General features: G+C 35.5%; 1 non-coding gene across 1 annotated transcript; it reads right to left on the reverse strand.

Annotated features, from left to right (window-relative positions):
- Positions 1-2826: 2826 nt before the first annotated feature.
- On the reverse strand, positions 2827-3100 carry LOC118602373. Its single transcript, XR_004950710.1, has one exon. It is a non-coding gene; the product is annotated as a small nucleolar RNA U85 (small nucleolar RNA).
- Between the last annotated feature and the right edge of the window lie 6554 nt (positions 3101-9654).

Genomic DNA, 9654 nt, shown 5'->3' on the forward strand with positions numbered 1-9654 from the left:
AAAGACATTATAAAAGATACAAAGGAACAGTCAGATGAAGAGTTAGACAGAGATAGGTCTGGAGCTTGGACCCCATGGAGTTTGGGGTATGCTGGCCTCCTTAAAAAAGAAGGAAATCCTATTATTTGTAACAACATGAATGAACATCGAGGGAATTATGTTAAGTAAAATAAGCCAGACAGAGAAGACAAATGTTGCATGGTATCACTTATATGTGGAATCTACGGGAAAAAAGTCAGTCATAGAAACAGAGTGTAGAATGGTGATTATCAGGGGTTGGAATGTGCAGGGAGTGGAAAGATGCCTGTCAACGGATACAAGCCTTAAGTCATAAGAAAAATAAGTTCTGAGTATCTAATGTACAGCATGGTGACTATAATTAATAATCCTGTATTATACACTTGAAATTTGCTAAGAGAGTAGATTTTAAGCATTCTTACCACAAAAATAACAAGTACTATGTGAAGCGAAAAATATGTTAAAAAAAAAACACCTTCCAGTCAGTGACTGATGTTAGAAATGATATCCACCAACTTCCAAATACTATATTAAATCTCTATAAGAAGCACTAAAGACCATTTTTGGAAGGGCGTGAATTCTCCTAAAACTTAGGTGTAATAATGAACTACAGAATATTCTCATTACCTAGAAGTATATCTTATGGATGGATCTTGTATATGGTAATATCTTTAATTATTTTATTCCATTCCTGTGTTTTAGGTTCTGAATTAGGCTAGTAAGTTCTATAAGTTTGCAACCAACTTCTTTTTAATATTGTAAACTTTACTAACTTCAAGAGTCAAGCTATAGACCTGACTTTCAGTTCTTTAATTGAAATTTTTATTGAAATTATAGATTTACATGCAATTGTAAAAAATAAAACAGAGATAATATATACAATAATCATATTGTATTACATAAAATAATATATACAATAATACAATAATCTCTGTGTACTATTTCCAGTTTTCCCCAAAAATAATTTTTTCTAAATTATTGTATACTATCATAACTAAGACATTAATTAATAAAATGCCCAATTAAAAACTTCCAAACTTCATCTTCAAATGCACTGAGAAACTGTCTCTCTGGTGACAAGAATCTGATCCTGCTGATAAGTATGTAGTTTGGAAAGTTAACATGTATGCAATCAATTCCTACCTTTTTTATAAGAAGTTGTCATTAATCATTCCTTTGAGTAACCAAACTGAAACCAGTGTTAACCGTTTGTTAGTAGAACACATTCAAAGTGCAAGATTATTGTGTGTTCAAGGAAATGGAAAGAGAATTTATGAGTAGAAGCTTCTGCCTACTTGTCGGCTCCTTCAGTCTTTACCTCGAACTCTGCATTGCATCTGTCAATTGCTTTCCCCTACTCCTCTACTCTCTACTTTAGGGCAGCAGACAGAATATAGAATGCTTTAGCCAGAGACAAATAGAATAAAGAAGAAAAATTAATAAAGTTAAAATTATGAAGTAGAGAAGACTAACTAACATTGTCAGCAGGGTGTAAAAGCATGAGTGTGAGTGCGCAGGCCAATGATGGAGGCGGGGAGGGCCTAGTGCAGCTCATGAAGTGTCTGAGCTTGTGCAGTAAGCAGTGGCATCTCTTGTTAGTTTGCAGCAGGGAAGATATTCCCATAGGGCCACATTCAGAAAGAGCAAGGAGCAGCTGCATATACAGAGAGACGGAGCCAAGTGGGAGGTGCCTGAGAAATGCCAAGCCAGCATTCAGATCAGGAACAGCTTATAAGTGGATATGTGCTATTTAAGCCACTATAGGGGAGATTCTGTTTTGTTTGCTCTGGAGGCAGAGTGATGTTGAAAAGGCATGGTCATTTGCTGTGTTCTTTTTTACTAACTGTGGAAAATTTGGATTTGAATCTTTGCTCTGTCCCTTAGGAGTCAGATTCCTTATAGCTAACATTTTTATATTCAGGCTAACTTTAAATTTTAAAATCTGTTTATCAATTTCTAGTGCATTCTGCATTCTGACAATGTATATTAATTATTAGGTTGTATTATTGCACTAAGAATGCTTCATTTATTTAAAAAAGTATTTTGTACGTGCTTTTGCATTAAGCCAGAATGATTTTTCCAGTTACTTTAAACTATCAAGGAAGCTTTGATAGTGAGAATACTGGGCTTGAGGTAAAATATCTGACTTTGAGACTTAGAGCTGTCAGTTGCTAATGAAATTGGGCAAATTATTTCACATCAATTGCTTCATCATAAAATGGGGACAATTTTATGTACTTTACTGGGATGTTGTTAAAAAAGTGAACTAATAAATGTAAAAGTACCATATGCTAGGAAAAATAAATTACCACCAATAACAATTAAAAATCTTTTCATTAACATGTTCATTTACTCTTGGTTGTCCTCATCCATTAAAAATGTGCCTCAGTAGTTTCGTATGAGTTTATACAAATCCATTTTATCTCCAACAGGACATAATTATATTTATTCTTGTGTAATAGGAAAAACAATCAGTTTTGTTCATTTTGGCCTGTGAAGAAACTGAACTATAGTGAGATTAATGAATATTTGTCTTAAGTTACATAGTGATTACATATTGACTTAATAAAAAAGTTTTTTTGTATCATAGCTTAGTGCTCTATGATACAAGGAGAAACCAGTCCACGAAGAACCATAAAAAATAAAAATAATGTAGTAAAAGTTTTGCATATATGTAAACCGAGTTAATTTAAAGAACTTTCCTTTATTTAAAAATTATAGGAATGTTAAATTTCTAATCTTATGATTTCTAATTTCTCATTAAAAAAAAGAAATTGACTATGAAAGTTACTATTATTTTTTTTCTGCAGCCATCAAATTACCAAAGGTTTGTGTTTCTTCTTTCAGTGGCTACAATACAAGCTAAGTCCTTTGGGACCCCCGACCCTAATACCGTGAACATGTCCTCTTCCTACTCTCTCATTCTGGTTCCCACAATTTCTTCCTGGTGAAAGTTATTTTAATATGTTCTTAGTTAAAAATCTTTTCATTTAAAAATTTTTACTAATCCATGACATTCTAATGCCAAAGAACAATTAATCTAGAAGGACATCACAACAAACAAATGTTTTCAACACTTGAGTTTTGCCAGAGAATGTGCGTAGCTTACAAAAAACATGATTACTATTCAGTAGAAGCTTGCAACTACTCTGATTGTAGAACAAAGGGAATTCTAGTAAAAAAGAAGAAAATCCAATATTCACTAGGTACCCTTCCTAATTTATTTTTACGACTTCTGTTTCATCTCTCAACTCTTTGGGTTCTTATCCTTCTGGTATTTCTTCACTTATGTTTCACAGAGTACAGTCTGTTATATGACAGATTTTCCTTAAAATAAAATGTTTCATTCTTTTTAAGTGTCTGTGGTGTAACAGTCTTTTTCACTCTTTGCTTCCAAAAATCATCTGTAAATTTTCACCTCATGAGACACTGTAATTCATTCATGATCAAAAATCCTGGAGTTCAGTATCCTGTTTCAAATCTCCTTGCACTAGGTAATATGCTTTCAGGTAAAACAGTTAACACTGGTAGCAGCTGGTGGTGAAAGGTAGAAATTTAGGCCATTCTACCTGGAAAGATGCTTGCATCTGTCATCTCCTTTCCATGCCCCTGTCCTGGTTTATTATTCTCCTGATAGTGGTAACAGTTTTCGAACCTGTCTCCTGGTCTCTTTCTCTCTCTTTCTTTTTTTTTTTTTTTTTTTTGAATAATCTGTCATGACTCAACCGATTCTCTTTGTAAAATATCCCTCTGTTAAAACCACCCTCTTCTTTAAAACTTTTTGCTAGCTCTCTATTTATTATGCCTGGGATAAAATGCATTTTCTTGGCATTGAATTCCAGGCCCTCCACTACCAGCCTATCTTTCTATAGGCTCTTTCTGCTGAGCTCTTCTCATCCAACCTCACTCAACTGCTTTCCTGAACTCAGTTCATAACTTTGTCTCCATATCATCTTGCACAATACCATTTCTTCTTCAGTACTTCCACCTTAAAAATTCAGCTCAAAAATCATCTTCTGTATGACATCTGATAACTAAAACTGAGTCATTTATATCCCACTTATGCAGGATGACACTGCTTCTTTAGACAGAATGTTTTTAAGGTAAGGCATATGCTTGTTAACTTAAGGGTTTTTAGTTAATGAGTAAAGGGATATTTGATTCTTTCAGGTGAATACTATGTTTGCATGTATACTTATAAGAATGGAAGGTGATATTTATATCGAGTCAATCTATATGAGGATATCATTTATTATTTGTTTTTATGAATTAATTAAAATTTGCAAAGTGTTTTAGGTAAAAAAATATTTCCATTGGAAAACTTTGAACAGTGCCCTCTATAATAATTGATTCATGGACATCTCTATCAATACTTTCTTTCTGTGTCCAGTTAATATTTTATTATTTAAACCATTGCTTGCAAAAGCTGTGTTCTCTTATCCTCTTATCCCATTGACAATTGCAATGTTAATAACCTGAGAAATAGTTTTCATAGACAGACCATCCTGCTCCAAAGCCTACAGGAAAGATAGAAATAAAACAGGGAAAATAAACTGCATTGATGAGAGAATAACCTGGGTCTCCCAACCTGACCAGAATGCTGCCCATCAGATTGATCCAGTGACCATCAGTCATGATGAATATTATGTGTGTACTCATGTAGTGCCTGATGGGAATTCCCAACATGGCTATCACCTTCCTGTGTTAGATGAAGCACATCGATTGGCAGAATGTTATATTCAAGTTCAGGACTGAAACAAAATTTGCCCAAGATTCTGGAAGACATTCTATTCCTTGGCCTGAAGTTGCAAGATGAAGGAGCTTGGAAAAAGTAAGAAACAATTACGGCAGAATTTGAACCCAGATAATCCAACCCCAGAGCCCATGCCCTTAGCCAATATACACTGCAAGCAGATCATTAATAAATATTCACAAATTCTATTGCTTTTTAGTATTAAACTTGAAGCAATTTTTTCTGTCCTCACCTCCAGTATCCCCAGAGGTGATCCTTTTTCCAGGGATGAATATAACTGTAGTGTGCAAAGCAGTCATAGGGAAGCCAGTTGCACAGATTTTCTGGGCCCCAAAGGAGATTGTTTTGCTGAGTGTGAACCTCAGATTAATAGAACAGTAACATGCCACTAGGTAAGCAACAATGTATCTTATGTGACCTGCTGTTTTACATTTGTCTGGGAACAAGAATACAACCACTGGTGAGTAGGCTTGTAGTTACTGATCTGATCATCGAAACTTACCAAACAAGAGTCATCACCCATTCGTTTATTCTGCTATCTCCTCAGGAAATTCTAATTGGCTTATATTAAATTTTTTCATTCTATCTTCCACTTATTTTATTTCTCCTTTCCTGCTTTTCTTTCCTGTATATCTTATTATTGCATTGAGACTGATGTTTTTAGATTAATCTTCTACTTCACTATTTCTTTTTTTAACTGTGTCTACTATGTTTTTTCAATCCATCCATTGAGATTTAATTTTAATGACTATATTTTTCATTTCTAAAAATTTAGTTATTTTATTTTATTTTCTGTTCTTTCTTTTCTTTTTTAACCATGTTAACCAAGTGTTATTTTATGCTGGTTTTCACAGTGTCCTATTATTTGTAGTTACTGTGTTGCCAATTCTTCTGTTGGCTGCTACAACAGAATTATGGAATTATAGAAGAGACGGTGACCATTATGTGGTAAATGGAAATGGAAAGAATTCAGAGACCACTTTATACAAGCGATAAAATTCGAATGAGGCCTGAAGCATAGATAGGAGTTTAAAAGTTAATTGGCTGACAAAGTATAAAGAGAACATTCTAAATAAAGATGACTGCTACAAAGACAGCTATTCATGAAATTACTTGGAAGACATGCAATGTGGGAAGAGTGGATGGTGACTAGAGCAGTGTTATCAAGGAAACAGATTAGTGTTTGCCAGGGGTAGAATGAGGGAGTGGGTAAGTTAGTGACTAGTTAGTGGGTACAGCATTTCCTTTGGGGTGATGAAAATCTTCTGGAACTTTATAATGGTGATGATTTCACAACTTTGTGCATATACTAAAGGACAATGATTTGTACATTTCAAAATGAGTGAAATGGTGAAGTTTAAGTTGTTTATAGTTACCCAATAAAAAAAATGTACCTTAGTTATTTTCAACATACAAGGAGGAAATCTTTAGGGACACTTAAAATGACAGACTAAAATTTGTTTTTAATTTTATCTATTTTTTATTTTAAGATAATTGTAGTCGATTCATAAGCAGTTGAAAGAAATAGTGTAGGTAGATTCTATGTGGTTTTTACCCATTTTCCTTTGATGGTAATATTTTGCAAAACTATAGTACAATAATAACAAGGATATTGACAATGATACAGTCAAGATACAGAAAAGTTTCATCATGTCATCTTCAAATAGAAACAGTTTTCTTTCTTTCTTTCTTATGGGTATGCCCTTTATTTTCTTGCCTTGCCTTATTGCATTGACTAGAACTTTCAAAACTATGTCGAATAAGAGTTGTGAGGACAGGCATTCCTTCCCTGTTCACTATCTTAGGGAGAGAGTATTTAATCTTTTACATTTGAGTATAATGTTAGCTGTAGGTTTTTATAGATGGTCTTAATCAAGTTGTGGAAGTTCCTTTTATTCTTATTTTTCTGAATTTTTATCAATTGATATTATGAACTGAATTAAATACATTTGTTTCTTTGAAAAATGATTTTATCAAAAAATTTAAAACACCATAATGACCATAAAAACAAATAATTCTCTAAAATGGTGGCATCCAATATGTTAGCTATTTGCCATAGTTTCTGTTGACTACTTGAAATGTGTCTAATCTGAGATGAGATGTGGCCAACTGTCATGGGGGATGAGGTGAGGAGGATGTGTTGAAATTGGTCCTCCACAATGGAAGGAATCAAAAATGGCACTACTGGTTTGGTGTGTATTTGTTTTCTAAGGCTGTCTTAATGAAGTACCACAAACTAAATGGCTTAAACAATAGAAATTATTGTCTCAGAATTTTGGAGGCCAGAATTCCAAGATCATGGTGTCAATAGGGTTAGTTTTTTCTGAGGGTTGTGAGATAAAGATTTTTTTAAATACAGTCTTGGTTCTGTTTTGAGGCTTTGGGTAGAAGTCAGTCAGTTCCTATTCTTGAACATCTGATTAGGTCCACACCCAACCACTTCCTTATTTGGGTTCTCACACTCTGGGCCACCTGCCCTAATTGCCCAAGGACACTATACCAGACAATTAAGAATAGTCTTTTTGGCCTGGATCCTGCAAAATTATTTAACTTAGTCAATAGAAGGGAATCCTTGGAACTTAGTAAACTTCACTCCACTCCACTTATCCTATATAAATTGTCCCCTATAGTTTCAGCTTGCTGTTACACTGTCCCCAGTTACAACCCTTGCATGCATCTTGCTCTCATTAGGTGCTATAAGTAACAGAGTTCTGTCTTTTATCTAAGTCATTGTGTTGTGTCCTACTATCAAAGAAACCTTAAATGGCAGCCACTCTCAACAAAAGGTTCTAAAATCTATCCAAATTAATATCAGCAGGCACTCTCATTAGTGCTTTCAGAGACTCCTTCACTGTAGAGGCTTTAGCAACCCCCTCTCATAACTTCTGGAGTCTCTGGACTACCTCTGATGGCCAATGAGCTTCAAATGCAAAACTCTGCCCTTCTTGATCCTGTGCTATATACCATGAGAGCAAAAACTGCTGACCACATTCTAAGTTTTCCTGGTAGTAAAGGTTCTCATAGACTCTGAACCTGTGACCCTTCATACTCAGCTGTTGATTATGCCTTGAATCATAAAAGCAGAATCTCAAAGCTTGTCATGGCTACTGAGATTTCCTTGATATAAGATGGAACCAAACCTGGGCCCTTTGGATTATTCCATCTGCAGGAGTGGTGGTCTGCAGAGTCCTCACTCCCTTGCCAGATGCCATGGTGCTGTAGAACATCACCTCCTCTCCCAGACCTCTTGATTATCTGGGATGTACCTTGGAATTAACTGAGTTAATAGCAATAGGAGTTCCTAGCCTATAGAGATGACATTGCCACCATCACGAATGACCCACATCAACTAGACATGTGTTTACTTGAAACCTAGTACCACACTGCAGATGATATTATTCCATCCAACCCAAGATCTTGAAGTTTGAAATGACTTTGTTCTTTGCTCAGGAAGCAACTTCATCCAGGGCAGTGAGACCACCAGCCCAGCAACTTTCATTGGTTGCTTCTCCTAGGACACTGACAAATTAGACACAGGATATTTATTGCTTGTGTTCCTTTGATATTAGCAATTCTATTATGTTTCTTAAGCATTCTGTTTTCTTAGCCCATAATCCTGGTGTACTTCTTGCTCTCTGCCAAAGTGTACAACCCTATTCTCATGTCTAAAGGAAAATCTGGTAGAAGGTACTACTGTCTGTATTAGTGTAAAGGTTAATGGAGATTATTGCTTTCCCCAGTAGGCAACTGCCTATACAGTTTCACTCCTCAAGCCCCTGGGGAGAGGACCTCCCACTTTCCTGCACCGTCCCCTACCTCTCACCTGGGGTTTGCCACAAACTCCTGCTTGTATCTTTGACCATGACCACCATAACTGCTTTTTCCTAGTTACAATTGCCACAAACATATATCTTACAGAACTATCAATTCATACCCTACAACAATGTAAAACTGCTGGACATGCCACTTTGAACAAGGGAATACACCAAGATATTATTGTTATGAATAAACATAACTATACTTTTAACATACTTTACAACTCAATCAGATATTGTAAGAAATCTTGGAAATTACAGATATGTTTTCTTAGCTAATGATATCTGATGGGGGACTTGGTTGTGGACTGGCCTACAAGGACTCTTTATACTTCTACTTGTTGTCCTCCAATTTGCCTTTGTAATAAGATGTTTTCTATGCAGTTTAGGCTAACATATGTACTACTTACCAAAAGTCTCCTCTATTTGGGCAACTCAAATTCTTCAAATAATTAAGCTCAAAACTAATGTGAAGATCAATGAGTCAATTTTTATACAGTCTTGAATTTTTAAAAATGCTGTCTAGACTCAATTTTGAGGCCCTGACTAGAGGATGGTCAGTTCCCTTTCTTGTATTGAGTCCATACCCCAATTACTTTCCTTATTTGGGCCCCTCACAATCCTGGCCACTGTGCCACCACCCTTATTACCTCAGGGCCCAGTACCAGACAACAGGGGACAGCCCTATAGACAAAAACACAGACATCTGAGAAATTATTCCAATTAACCATTCCAGGAGACCTCTACACCCAACCTTATCTTGCTTATCATATGTAACATGTACACTACAGTTCCAGTTTGGTTGAACCATGTCTATGAGTATAGGCCCTGTGTGACTTTGTATGGTAGCCTGGCAGCCATCCCAGTTTTGAAGCTTTAAGAGTTCTGTTTTTCATGCCTTTGTGTTCCAGCATAAACAAACAAACAAAAAAATCTTCCTTGCTTCTCTCCTAGCTTTTGGTAATCTGCTGGAAATCCTTGTCATTCATTGGCACCACTAATCTCTGCCTTCATCTTTATATGGCATTCTTCATGAGTTCATGTCTGTGTCCAAATTTCCTCTTTTTA

The sequence above is a fragment of the Rousettus aegyptiacus genome, unplaced genomic scaffold (genome assembly GCF_014176215.1).
Source record: "Rousettus aegyptiacus isolate mRouAeg1 unplaced genomic scaffold, mRouAeg1.p scaffold_m13_p_4, whole genome shotgun sequence".
Taxonomy (NCBI): Eukaryota; Metazoa; Chordata; class Mammalia; order Chiroptera; family Pteropodidae; genus Rousettus; species Rousettus aegyptiacus.